This window comes from Scylla paramamosain, chromosome 12, assembly GCF_035594125.1.
Source record: "Scylla paramamosain isolate STU-SP2022 chromosome 12, ASM3559412v1, whole genome shotgun sequence".
In the NCBI taxonomy this organism is placed as follows: Eukaryota; Metazoa; Arthropoda; class Malacostraca; order Decapoda; family Portunidae; genus Scylla; species Scylla paramamosain.
In genome coordinates this window covers 28,347,472-28,362,258 of record NC_087162.1, presented here as the reverse complement: position 1 = coordinate 28,362,258, position 14,787 = coordinate 28,347,472, and positions in this window count along the sequence as shown.

Below are 14,787 nucleotides of genomic sequence, written 5' to 3'. Positions count from 1 at the left end.
GAGAGAGAGAGAGAGAGAGAGAGTCTAAATGAATGATAAAAAAAATAATAATCAGTTACAGTATTTTATTTATAAACAAGAACAATTCATGATAATAATAATAACAATAATAATAATAATAATAATATTTAAATACAAGGAGGAAAATGTGTAATAATAATAATAATAATAATAATAATAATAATAATAATAATAATAATAACAATAACTGCTTTTATCTTACTCACACAGATAAATAGTTTTATAAATAGTTTATTGACCATAAACATTGTGTAACATACACACAAAATTAAATAGAACAGATAAAAATTTCAAAATGTAGTCAGTGACACACAGAAGACTGGTGACAAAACCTACTAAAGCCCATTAAATGATTGGGTGTCTCAAGTTTCCACATCATCAGTGGAACACTGCTTCTGAGCACTCAGGGATGGACAAGCTTTTCATGGCTTGTGTGAATGGAGACAAGACGTGTAGGGGATTTATTTGTTCTGTTTTTTCTTGTCCTACTCTCTCTTCCTCCCTCTTGACTCTTCCTTTGCTTCATCCTACTCTTTCTCTTGCTCATTCTTTCTCTCTCTCTCTCTCTCTGGACTTTTCAGACATAGCTCCTTATGATTTTTTGGCAATCCCAAACCTGTTGACAGTATCCTTATCTGAGAGCCAAGGAGACCATGCAGAATGTGGCAGCATACCTATCATTGGTTGCAGAAGCGTTTGAGCAGTGGAGTGATGGATGATTGTAGGAATGTGGTGGCACTGCTATCCACCATGACATTCATCCACATAACAGAACCATCTCACATGGTGCATTCAGCCTCAGGGAGAGGAACCTCTGTAGCCTTGGGCAGTAGCCCTTGGTCAGGTTTGCTCCAGAGTCAAACCTGCTTACCATCCGAGAATACCTTGGGGAGGAATGAGGAAGCCTTTTGCTCTGAACCCATGAAAATTGTTCAACCCTATAAGGGAAAAAATATGAATGTTGAACAAATTGATGAGAAATGGAAGGATTAATGGGCTAAGTGTGTTGGATTACAGAGGGCTATCTTTGAAGGACATTTTGAATGATACCATAATTTTGGCCCTTAGCCCAAGGTTGGATACTTCTGAACCGTTCTTGCATTTTTAAGCTAAGTAATATAAAATGCTCAATTAACAAAGGAAGGATAATGAAAAGATAAAACAAATCAGGAATTATATCAATTCATAGCTTTATCATAGTTCTAAGTCATAAATACTACAAAAATTAGTCAATCTCTTCAGAAATAATTATAAGATAAGCTTTAATAATAAAAAGTATGTATAAATAGATGAAATGTTGTCACCTTCACCAATGCCGGCTTCTTGTTATTCAGGCACATGCTTGTGCTTCCTGAACACCGGTCTCATACTGGATAGAGACAGTAATGTATGGAGGTTTGATGCAATACAACATTTTATATAAGGATAAAAACTTGCATAAACTTCCTGTTTGGTGTTTTTCTACTAAGGTGCAATTGTTAGGTGAGCATTTGCAACTTCCTACACTTAAACCATAACATCCCTACTACAGTGGCTCAGAGCCACACCATCACTTGTTGCTTGTCCACTAGTAAATAAGTTTTTTGTTTGTTCATTCTCATTCCTTCCCTATTTAAAACATCATTCCATCTTGTCATGGCCTCTTGAAGATCTTGTTGGCTTCCTGTCACGACAGCGACATCGTCTGCATAGGCCAGCATGATCTCTTTATCCTCCCTTACACACACTTCCTTCAGGCATCTGTCCATGTATATAATGAATAGCAAAGGAGAGAGCATCAATTATTCAATTATTCAATTATTCCTCACACACACACATACATACACACACACACACACACACACACACACAAACACACACACACACACACACACACACACACACACACAGGTAATAACAATAATATCTACCCTATATTGTAATGCACATTTTCATAATCACCACTGAATCATCATCATCATCATCATCAATATTTTTTATCAATAATATTAACAGTATTTATATATGTACATAACATTACTATTATTACTACACACACACACACACACACACACACACACGTACATACACTCACCTCTCGGCAGGGGTGGTGGGGAACAGGAGGAGGAGGAGGAGGAGGAGGAGGAGGAGGAGGAGGAGGAGGAGGAGGAGGAGGAGGAGGAGGAGGAGGAGGAGGAGGAGGAGGAGGAGGAGGAGGTGGACGAGGAGGAGGAGGAGGAGGAGGAGGAGGAGGAGGAGGAGGAGGAGGAGGAGGATTAACACTGTGTGAGTGACTGACAGACTGACTAACTGACTAACTCACTGAATGACTGACTAACTGACTAACTGACTGACTGAATGACTGACTAACTGACTAACTGAGTGACTGACTGACTGACTCACTGACTGATACATACATACATACAGACAGACACAAGTACACAAGAATAAAAAATAAAATACATAACTGAAAAATCATTGCAATACACAGACAGACAGACAGACCAATGACCAGAAAGACAGACAGATGGAGACAAACTAAACAGATAGATAGATAGTGAAATGACCACACAAAACACACACACACACACACACACACACACACACACACACACGCACCTGTTGAACATAGTAAGCTGTGGCACCAGGTTCAGACGGCCGCTCTTACACAGCCTCAGACGCCTCCTGTGCCAACTCCTTGCATCGAACGAACCTGTGTAGACATGAAAGTAAGCAAGCAAGTGTTTATGGCTAATTATAATACTCAATATGCCAGTATCATCTCCAGCATCACCATCTGCTCACCACTGGGGACTCTCCTGGGGAGAGTTAGGAGAGTGAGAGAGGGGGAGGAGAGAGAGGGAGAGGAGAGGAAGAGAGAAGGGGGAGTCTTGGAGATGGTTTGGGGTGAGTCTGGGATGGTCTGGATACATTGGGAATGAGAGAGGAGAGAGAGAGAGAGAGGAGAGAGAGAGAGAGAGAGAGAGAGAGAGAGGAGAGAGGAGAAAGAGAGAGAGAGAGGAGAGAGAGAGAGAGAGAGAGAGAGAGAGAGGAGAGAGAGAGAGAGAGAGGAGAGAGAGAGAGAGAGAGGAGATGAGAGAGAGAGAGAGAGAGAGAGAGAGAGAGAGAGAGAGAGAGAGAGGCTGTGAAAGGCTGGAAGAGGTCTGTGAGAAGTTGGGATGGACTGGAAGTCCATCCCAACAGTTTGGGACAGTTTGGGGTGAGTCTGGAATGGTCTGGATACACTGGGAATGAGATAGAGTGAGAGAGAGGCTGTGAGTGGCTGTGAATAGCTGGGAGAGGGTGTGATAGGTTGTGAGAGGCTGAGAAAAGACAGTGAGAGGGTGGAGAAAATAATGGGGAAACTGGAAAAATGAAAAGGAGAGATAGAAAGAGACACACAGGTAGACAGACACACCTGTAGGAAGGGCTCCTTAATATCCCCTTATCAGCTGGAGGGAGGGCTACAGGTAATAATCTTTTCTTCTTCCTTATCCGTGCCTCCTCCTCGTCCTCCTCTTCCTTTTCCTCCTCCACCTCGTACTCCGGAACTGGCGACCCCACCACCCGGCACCTCCGACATGGCCTCCTGCGGGATGGTAAGGTAGTTAGGGAACTGTCTGAGTTAGCGTGTGTGTGTATGTTGGTTAAGTTTGGTTAAGTGTTAAATAAAGAATGGTACTCTATATTAATTTCAATATTTATCTACTTATTATCTGTATTTTGAAGATACATGTACCATTTGAAACTGTAAACCTTTGTAATTGTCTGTCTCCTGCACACCCAGCTCGTCAACACCCCTGTGCCTGCAAACGGGTCACTGAACATTAAATAAACTTGTCTCAGTCCCCTACATACACACAAGTGGCTGGCCAACCACTGCATCAACACAAACAATGGATAAAACAGTGGGAATCTGCTGGTCTGAGGCCCCTACATACACACAAGTGGCTGGCCAAACACTGCATCAACACAAACAGTGAATAAACAGTGAGAATCTGCTGGTCTGAGCCCCCAAAACACACTAGTGGCTGGCCAAACACTAGATCAACACAAACAGTGAATAAACAGTGGGAATCTGCTGGTCTGAGCCCCCAAAACACACAAGTGGCTGGCCAAACACTAGATCAACACAAACAGTGGATAAACAGTGGGAATCTGCTGGTCTGAGTCCCCTACATAAACACAAGTGGCTGGCCAAACACTAGATCAACACAAACAGTGGATAAATAGTAGGAATCTGCTGGTCTGAGCCCCCAAAACACACAAGTGGTTGGCCAAACACTGCATCAACACAAACAGTGGATAAACAGTGGGAATCTGCTGGTCTGAGTCCCCTACATACACACAAGTGGCTGGCCAAACACTGCATCAACACAAACAGTGAATAAACAGTGGGAATCTGCTGGTCTGAGTCCCCTACATACACACAAGTGGCTGGCCAAACACTGCATCAACACAAACAGTGGATAAACAGTGGGAATCTGCTGGTCTGAGTCCCCTACATACACACAAGTGGCTGGCCAAACACTGCATCAACACAAACAATGGATAAACAGTGAGAATCTGCTGGTCTGAGTCCCCTACATACACACAAGTGGCTGGCCAAACACTAGATCAACACAAACAGTGAATAAACAGTGGGAATCTGCTGGTCTGAGTCCCCTACATACACACAAGTGGCTGGCCAAACACTAGATCAACACAAACAGTGGATAAACAGTGGGAATCTGCTGGTCTGAGTCCCCTACATAAACACAAGTGGCTGGCCAAACACTAGATCAACACAAACAGTGGATAAATAGTAGGAATCTGCTGGTCTGAGCCCCCAAAACACACAAGTGGCTGGCCAAAACACTGCTTCAACACAAACAGTGGATAAACAGTGGGAATCTGCTGGTCTGAGTCCGCTACATACACACAAGTGGCTGGCCAAATACTGCATCAACACAAACAGTGAATAAACAGTGGGAATCTGCTGGGTCTGAGTCCCCTACATACACACAAGTGGCTGGCCAAACACTAGATCAACACAAACAGTGAATAAACAGTGAGAATCTGCTGGTCTGAGCCCCCAAAACACACTAGTGGCTGGCCAAACACTAGATCAACACAAACAGTGAATAAACAGTGGGAATCTGCTGGTCTGAGCCCCCAAAACACACAAATGGCTGGCCAAACACTAGATCAACACAAACAGTGGATAAACAGTGGGAATCTGCTGGTCTGAGTCCCCTACATAAACACAAGTGGCTGGCCAAACACTAGATCAACACAAACAGTGGATAAATAGTAGGAATCTGCTGGTCTGAGCCCCCAAAACACACAAGTGGCTGGCCAAACACTGCATCAACACAAACAGTGGATAAACAGTGGGAATCTGCTGGTCTGAGTCCGCTACATACACACAAGTGGCTGGCCAAATACTGCATCAACACAAACAGTGAATAAACAGTGGGAATCTGCTGGGTCTGAGTCCCCTACATACACACAAGTGGCTGGCCAAACACTGCATCAACACAAACAGTGGATAAACAGTGGGAATCTGCTGGTCTGAGTCCCCTACATACACACAAGTGGCTGGCTAAACACTGCATCAACACAAACAATGGATAAACAGTGGGAATCTGCTGGTCTGAGTCCCCTACATACACACAAGTGGCTGGCCAAACACTAGATCAACACAAACAGTGAATAAACAGTGAGAATCTGCTGGTCTGAGCCCCCAAAACACACAAGTGGCTGGCCAAACACTAGATCAACACAAACAGTGAATAAACAGTGGGAATCTGCTGGTCTGAGCCCCCAAAACACACAACTGGCTGGCCAAACACTAGATCCAACACAAACAGTGGATAAACAGTGGGAATCTGCTGGTCTGAATCCCCTACATAGACACAAGTGGCTGGCCAAACACTAGATCAACACAAACAGTGGATAAATAGTAGGAATCTGCTGGTCTGAGCCCCCAAAACACACAAGTGGCTGGCCAAACACTGCATCAACACAAACAGTGGATAAACAGTGGGAATCTGCTGGTCTGAGTCCCCTACATACACACAAGTGGCTGGCCAAACACTAGATCAACACAAACAGTGAATTAAACAGTGGGAATCTGCTGGTCTGAGCCCCCAAAACCACACAAGTGGCTGGCCAAACACTAAATCAACACAAACAGTGAATAAACACTGGGAATCTGCTGGTCTGAGCCCCCAAAACACACAAGTGGCTGGCCAGACACTGCATCAACACAAACAGTGAATAAACACTGGGAATCTGCTGGTCTGAGCCCCCAAAACACACAAGTGGCTGGCCAGGACACTGCATCAACACAAACAGTGAATAAACAGTGGGAATCTGCTGGTCTGAGCCCCCAAAACACACTAGTGGCTGGCCAGACACTGCATAGGCACAGATGGGGAGCTGGTTTGGCCTGACAGCACCCTCCAGTATTCATGTAAATTCTGGCTACCATTTGCAATTCTATTTTGGGGAGCCCACACCTCAGAGAGTCTCTTTTATTGAAGTTTTGTCCCCCCCCACGGCTGGCTGGCCTACATAACAAAATAAATAGATAATGTTTTTTTTGTCAGTTAGAGGACTTTTTCATCTCTACCTGTTGAAATAAGATTATCTCGGAAAGTTTAAAAATGATGCATTACTACTACTACTTACCCTGAACAATACCTCATCCTCAGCATCAGAGGACGGCCCCTCCCCCTCCTCACTGACTAACTGTTGTTGTTGTTGCAGTTGTTGTTGTAACAGAATCAACCTCTTCCTCTCCGTCTCTCTCTGACGTGCCTCCCTCCTGGCCTCCCTCTCTCTCCTCCTCCTCTCCTTCCTCTCCCTCCTCTCTTGCTTCTCTCTCTCTCTCTTGCTGCTGCTGCAATCTCTGGGTCCACCATGTCCTCGTTGATCCTCGGGATTTGCTGCAAAAGGAGGGAGAGAGTGAGTGAGTGGAAGTGGGAGAGAGGATGAGAGAGAAGGGTAAAACTATTATTGTAAGAGAGAGAGAGAGAGAGAGAGAGAGAGAGAGAGAGAGAGAGAGAGAGAGAGAGAGAGAGAGAGAGAGAGAGAGAGAGAGAGAGAGATATGTAGCAGTAATAATAATAATAATAATAATAATAATAATAATAATAATAATAATAATAATAATAATAATAATAATAATAATAATAATAATAATAATAATAATAATAATAATAATAATATCAAACATTCTCTCTCTCTCTCTCTCTCTCTCTCTCTCTCTCTCTCTCTCTCTCTCTCTCTCTCTCTCTCTCTCTCTCTCTCTCTCTCTCTCTCTCTCTCTCTCTCTCTCTCTCTCTCTTTCTCCTAGTGCAACCTACACTCATAAATTATTTCTTGCCCCAAAAAAGCTAATTTGGAATAAGACAAACAGTAACAAGTCCGAACATAGCAGTGGATCTTAAACTCCTAGAAACTGGAGACATTACTGTATTCCAGACCTTGGCGTTTGTATACAAAGCTCTTAATACAAACACAAGAGACACGGGCTCATGATATTCAGTTAAGACAGACAGGTAACTTGAGGACACCCTTCTGCTGAACCTCCCGTGCCCAACAGAGTGTCATCTCACGAGGAACCAAGCACTGGACCCGGCTCTCGGACACAGTTAAAAACAAACCATTACATTCCTTTAAATTACTGATAAAACAACACTTAACAAGTAATTATTCATTGTATTTATTAGTTTTCAAATTGTAATCAGCTCTACTATTATAAACATATGTAATTGTTTGTAATTTGTAATAGTTATTATTATTATTATTATTATTATTTACTTTTGTTATTGATATAATTCTTTTTTGCATGTATCTATAATTTGATTGGGTTAAAGTTATGAATTACTTACTAAATAATTATGTACTGTCTTTTTCTTTTTTTTTTCATGATAGCTGAATAAAACACTGGTCTTAAACCTTAGTGTAAAATATTCATTAGTCCACAAAGACCTTGTGCTCCATGGACTGGCCATCACATATCAGAATGTCTATATACCAGTCTGTCTGTATATATTAACACCAATATATATCATTTAATCAATCAATCACTCTGTAAGGAAAATATAGACAAATAAATACAATAACAACAGATGTATATACACTCTCTCTCTCTCTCACCTGCTGAGGAGGGAGATAAGCCAAGCCACAGCTAACCCAGGTGTGTGTGGCCCACCTCCACCTCCCATCACCCCCGCTGGCAGCACCGCAGGGGGGCAGGAGGGGGTGAGGGATGACTGGGCAGGGGTCACAGGGAGAGGGGTGGCTGGGGCAGGGGTCTGGGGCTGGGGTCGGGGGAAAGCCTGGGACTCCGACCACTTGCATGACCCGACCAACTCCAACGACTTCTGCCCCTAATACCTGCGTGTTGTCAGCTGGAACAACCTGAGAGGAAGGAGGTGCTCAGAAGTAGTAGTAGTAGTAGTAGTAGTAGTAGTAGTAGTAGTAAGATTGATTTTCTATCTCTGTCTCTCCTTTCTGTATGTAAAAAACTTTCTCTCTCTCTCTCTCTCTCTCTCTCTCTCTCTCTCTCTCTCTCTCTCTCTCTCTCTCTCTCTCTCTCACCTGTATGACATTCCCTGCCTGCACTATCATGGGGAAGTGGGGCTGCGGGGCTGAGGCATCTTGGGGCAACACCTGAAGCATGTTCCCCATTTGAATAACCCTTGTTGTGGCGGTGGTGGCAGTGGTGGTGGTGGCGTCAGTCCCCTCGGCTGCATCGTAAGGTACTGGAACTGTTGGGAGGAGGGGGTTAGTTTGGGCGGCCACGCCCCGGGGACTTAGCCTTGGGAGGAGAGCGTGCCCAAAGGGGGGCAGGGACCGGTTCTTGTAGGGGCTGCGGGCACACGCGGGAGGGCGGCCCTGGGGAGAAAGCTACTAGATTCGTTCAAAGCATATCTAAACCTAACAGAACACTATTTACAAATAAACCCACCTGTTATAATTAGCTTGTGCAACAGTTTGAGGGCGAAGGTAAGGAGTGAGGAGCCACTGCTTACAGGGATAGCCACTGTCCCCGGGAAGGTAGCATCCTGCAGGTACATGTTGTTCCTCAAACATCAGTTTGAGTGCTGACTTATCTAGTATTCTTGCATCGTTGACTGAGCCAGGCCACCTTGCCACAATGTCAAGAATCTTATAGTGAGCATCAAATACTACTTGCACATTTATGCTGTGATAGCGTTTCCTGTTCACATATACATGTTCATCGACATGAGGAGACACAATTCTTATATGAGTGCCATCAATCACTCCCACAACACCGGGAAACTGAGTTACTTGCATGAACTCTGCCTGTTTTTGCTGCACTTCACGCTGGGTGTGAGGGAAAGCCACGAACTGCCAGATTACTTCTGGGTCAGCCAGTGCATCAATTGTCTGTGATATTGCACGGCTGATAGTGGGCTGCGTTGTTCCAAAATCATCACAACTGCACTGTTGCATTTTTCCTGTGGCTAAATATCGTAATGTGATGGCCACCATCTCAGGGGTCAAGGCTCTATTTCTTTCAGTTTTACTTTGCAGCTTGTCTCTCACTATATCAGTCACTGCAACAATACCAGCACGGTCCAATCTGAATCTTTTCAGTAACTCAGCATCGTCGTACTCAGCGAAAATATCTCTTCTCACTCTGTAGGTGCGCCGCTGACGTTGTTGTGCCGCCTTCCTGCTAACGGCTGGGTTCATCATGCTCTAAATAAAATTTCCACCTACCTTTAATAATCTGCTGGAGGTAACTTGTGGAAAGAGAAAGAAAAGTGCATTATTTTTATGCAATAATATTTTTAATTTTTGAACTTGAAAATGCAATATACTTTAATTCAGAGATTTAAAAAGTGAACATACGTTTTAACCCAGCGGGTGCTGTAAACAGTACGTTGGCGGTTCACACCAGTTCAGAAGTAAGGTATCTTAAATTGCACTCGACAATGTTGTGAATACTTTAAAATGCTTGAAGCCATACTTGATGCCTTCCATAACGTGTAAAGTAAGAAGTTAGCCTGTGTTAAAAAGTGGTGATCCCTGCAGATTACCAAGGCATCCAGTCTCCCAGCAAGTGCCAAGAGGCATTCATTCAATGCTCCGCTGACACCAATTTGCCCAAAGGTATGCATTATATGTGGAAAGTACATTACGTACGGTGTAGAGGTGGTTGTCTAGTGATATAAATGGTAAGGTGGTGGTGCTGGTGATTGTGATGGTACTACACTGTTATTACCGTATGTCAGTATATTGAGGCTTGATATCACTTTTATTAATGTGCCAGTATTTCATTACCTATCTTATGAAATAACACTAGCTCTTGATATATTCTTTTCTACAAACCTTTAACAATAATTGAAAGGTTTTTTTAAATTGAATTCAATGCCTTTTCTTATTGATGAAAATAGGAAATAATTATGGCTACCACTGGCTAGACACGCCATACCTTGCCTTGAGTTTAGGTATGGTTAGGTTAGGTTTGATATGGTTGGGTGTAGTTAGGTTAGTTTTGGGTATGGTTAGGTTACAGCAAGTACAGTTAGGTTAGTTTGGGTGTAGTTAGGTTTGGATGTGGTTAAGTTAGTTTAGGTATGGTTAGATTACAGCAGGTATGGTTAGGTTAGTTTTGGTGTGGTCAAGTTAGTTTAGGTATGGTTAGGTTACAGCAGGTATGGTTAGGTTAGTTTTGGTGTTGTTAAGTTAGTTTAGGTATGGTTAGAACCTTGGACAAAAAATGAGGAACATCACTGAACCAAAAGATTTTTATTTATTTATTTATTTATTTATTTTATTTATTTATTTATTTATTTAATTTTCTTTTAATATTTCAATGAAAATTAGCAGTATTACTTATATCTGTCAACTTTCCAAGAGGGTTAGAGAATGCCTCAAGCCATTTGTAAGATAAGATTACACGTAAATTGCTTGGTTTAAGAGAAACTGGCATGTTAGTAAAATGAATCTTTACTGTCATGTGAATGAATATTTATAAATGCAAAAAGTTTAAATCTCCAAGAACAACCTGTGTTTTACAGTAATGTGGGTAGCCCACATGGGACCCATAAAGTAGCCCACAAAACACCCACATGCCTCCCATTATCCAATGTTGGCTGGGTATATATATATATATATATATATATATATATATATATATATATATATATATATATATATATATATATATATATATATATATATATGAGGAGGCAGTAGACATCTGCCTAAATGATAATTACTACCAGTGAGGTCTAAAGCACTGTTCAGGGGGTGCTGTGAACTTATCATTAAACCCAGCTGTGACCTCGCTGAACGTTTCCCTTTGTGTCTCACAACACAAGGGGGCAGTCATAGCCTGCCCTCTAAAGACAACTCTCTTCCTCCACACAAAACTACAAGCACCTAATAACACACACACCCTTCACTCAAAAATTTTAAAATCATCGTGGCGACTCCTACACCAGCCTCGTAGTCCCCATCTGGGGAGGGGACCATAAATGTCCCCAGGTCAGACTGCCTTTCTGTCAAAGACCCTAAGTGTCTTGACACCCCCCTCAACTTTTTCTTCATTAACTTCTGCAACATTCGCAGTCAAAGATCTAATTTTCAATCTGTAGAACACCACCTCTCCTCTTCTAAACCTCATCTTCTTTTCCTCACTGAAACTCAGGTGTCTGAGGCAACTGACAGTAGCTCCTTTTCTGTTCCCTCTTACTTTCTCTATCCTCATTTTCAGTCCAAAGCTGGATGCTGCGTTTATGTGCGCAATGATTTAACCTGCTCTCGTGCCCACGCTCTTGAATCTTCTGAGTTTTCCACCATCTGGCTACGACTACAGAGTCACTCTCATACTAAATTTATCTGTGCTGTATACCTCTCACCTAACTCCTCTGATTATAAGAAATTCTTTAACTACTTAACTTCCAAAGTGGAGCACATTCTGACCCTCTTCCCTTTTGCAGAGATCTCCATTCTTGGAGACTTCAATGTTCACCACCAGCTTTGGCTTTCCTCTCCCTTCACTGACCATCCTGGTGAACTAGCCTACAACTTTGCTATCCTCCATGACCTAGAGCAATTGGTGCAACACCCTACTCGTATTCCTGACTGTCTTGGAGATACACCCAACATTCTTGACCTTTTCCCCCAGCCTCAGCCCCAGCCCCAGCCTTTTCATCCCAGCCTCTCCCAGTGTATCCTAGCCTCTCCCAGTCCATCCCAGCCTCTCTCAGTGCATTCCAGCCTCTCCCAGTCCATCCCAGCCTCTCCCAGTCCATCCCAGCCTCTCTCAGTGCATTCCAGCCTCTCCCAGTCCATCCCAGCCTCTCCCAGTCCATCCCAGCCTCTCCCAGTGCATCCTAGACTCTCCCAGTCCATCCCAGCCTCTCCCAGTCCATCCCAGCCTCTCCCAGTGCATTTCAGCCTCTCCCAGTCCATCCCAGCCTCTCTCAGTGCATTCCAGCCTCTCCCAGTCCATCCCAGCCTCTCCCAGTGCATCCTAGCTTCTCCCAGTCCATCCCAGCCTCTCTCAGTGCATTCCAGCCTCTCCCAGTCCATCCCAGCCTCTCCCAGTGATAATAAAGCAATTTGGATTTAGGAAAGGGAGATTGTGTTACAAACTTACTGAGTTACACTTAGATCTATAGAAAACTGTTATCAAATGGCATATAACATTTTATGTTATATGCCATAATTTATTATGGCATATAACAGATTATTATTACAGATGCCATTTCTTAAAGAAATGGCATCTGTTTTTTTTTTTGTTTTTTTATTATTCTCTTTCTCTCTCTCCCTCCCTAAGGCAGTGCTCCTCTTACAAAGGAAAAATAAATAATTAAATAAAATAATTAATTTACAAATCAAGGGCTGGATTTGTGTCTGTGGAGGCCTGTGAGCAGCCTGAGTGTGGAGGCCATCTACCTGAAATATTTATATTAATATTTTTGTATCTGTATTCCATGCAGTTTTTAATACATATAATATATTATAGTGAAAGGAACATATTTATTTAGTGTAAATGAAACAAGTGGTTATTTTGATAGTAATAAAAAAAATATTTAGTTCATAGAAAACTAGTGTTTGATTAATTTAAGTTTCTTTCACTTACAGAATATTTATGTGGGAGACTCCTCAGATTGTGGAGACCCCAGATTGTGGAGGCTCCTAGGCAGCTGGTCTTTTTGTGGACTCCTAAATCTGGCACTGAACAAAATTCTCTCTCTCTCTCTCTCTCTCTCTCTCTCTCTCTCTCTCTCTCTCTCTCTCTCTCTCTCTCTCTCTCTCTCTCTCTCTCTCTCTCTCTCTCTCTCTCTCTCTCTCTCTCTCTCTCTCTCTCTCTCTCTCTCTCTCTCTCTCTCTCTCTCTCTCTCTCTCTCTCTCTCTCTCTCTCTCTCTCTCTCTCTCTCTCTCTCCTCAACTCTCAACCACTGGATGGTATATCAGTTCACACAGCAAGAAGCCAAGGACCCACCGAGGCTGTCACTTGGAAGAGGTCATTGTTGTTGCATCCAGCATCCCAGCCTGACTGCCTAGACAGGTCCCGCAGGTTGCTGAATGGCAGAGGTGCAGGCTGCTCCACAGCAAGATGTGAGACCAGTGTGGCAGAGTATGATGTGTACACAATGAGGGACACACTGTAGCCAACCCAGTAGATTACCGGTGCTGCAGTGCTGATTGGGTAGGTGTTGGAGCCTGCAGGAGGAAGAGGAGGAGGGAAAGATGCCATGAAAAGGCAATTTTAAGACATGGAGGATGATGCAAAGGCAATTTAAAATCTTTGAAAGTAACACATCTTTTTAAATTTAAAAATGTAGAAAAGACCATTTTAAAATGTTTCAGAGATGAAAATGCAATTTAAGAGTTTTTCTCATCATTTCTAAAAGATTTATATCTCATATCTTACTAAGAAAACTGTTGATATCATCATATGAAGAGAACTACTGATAAAATTAAATACATTACTTGATATCCATATCAACTTGCTTATATTGCTCATGCCAGAACTAATTCAAGTTAATATCAGCTCAATTATGAAAATACACCAGGTATCATGTAAAGTTTCCCAGTTTTAAATATATCCTTTAATAACTGTCTTTCTGTATTCCCATCTTATCAAACATTAAACACCACTACCCTTGCATTCAACTTAGTCTCATACCCCAACAGGTCCTCACCCTGCTGTAGGAGGGCTGGCAACATGTACCAGCCATCTTACCAAACACTAAATGCTCCAACACTTGAACTGACCAGTCTTACACCTCAACAGGTCCTCACCTTGTTGTAGGAGAGCTGACAACATGTACCAGCCAGCAGCAACTCCCATGCTAACAGGCTTCTCCCCCGCGGGTATGTAGCACCTCTGGAGTCGCTCGATGAAGAAGAGGATGCTGGCGAGGCCTGTCGTGTTAGCCGGGATGCGCCGGTACAGAGCTGTGTCCGTTGGGGTTGTGTAGGCAAGCATCTTCTTGGCAAGGTCCTCGTAGGTGGCCGCAAACAGTTTACGGCTGTGGGATGAGAACTTGTCTTGTGAATGTGACGTTGGGGTGAGTGTTAATCTGATTTTGTGTTACTATGTTCTGTGGGGAGTGGGTGTTAATGTGATTTTTTGTTAACTGAATGCTGTGTCTGACCTCCTGAGGTGTAGTATGGTGGGCCACAAGATTGTCCCTTTCCACTAGGGGCTGACAGATGATATTAAGAGTGTGAATGTGTGTGTGGTGTTAACGTGCTGGAGTGTGCACAGCCAGGAGTGTTTGGGGAATGAAAATAAAAGGAGTT